The sequence below is a fragment of the Physeter macrocephalus genome, chromosome 16 (assembly GCF_002837175.3).
Source record: "Physeter macrocephalus isolate SW-GA chromosome 16, ASM283717v5, whole genome shotgun sequence".
Classification (NCBI taxonomy): domain Eukaryota; kingdom Metazoa; phylum Chordata; class Mammalia; order Artiodactyla; family Physeteridae; genus Physeter; species Physeter macrocephalus.
In genome coordinates, this window is record NC_041229.1 from 38,651,798 (window position 1) to 38,652,348 (window position 551).

Sequence of the window (551 nt, forward strand, 5' to 3'; positions counted from 1 at the left end):
TTAGCAGAAGGAAAGAAATCATAAAGATCAGATCAGAAATAAATGAACAAGAAATGAAGGAAATGATAGCAAAGATCAATAAAATCAAAAGCTGGTTCTTTCAGAACATAAACAAAACTGATAAACCACTGGCCAGACTCATCAAGAAGAAAAGGGAGAAGACACAAATCAACAGAATTAGAAATGAAAAAGGAGAAGTAGCAACTGTCACTGCAGAAATACAAAAGATCATGAGAGATTACTACAAGCAACACTAGGCCAATAAACTGGACAACCTGGAAGAAATGGACAAATTCTTAGAAATGCACAACCTGCCAACACTGAACCAGGAAGAAATAGAAAATATGAACAGACCAATCACAAGCACTGAAATTGAGACTGTGATTAAAAATCTTCCAACAAACAAAAGCCCAGGACCAGATGGCTTCACAGGCAAATTCTATCAAACATTTAGAGAAGAGCTAACAGATATCCGTCTCAAACTCTTACAAAATACAGCAGAGGGAGGAACACTCCCAAACTCATTCTACGAAGCCACCATCACCCTGATA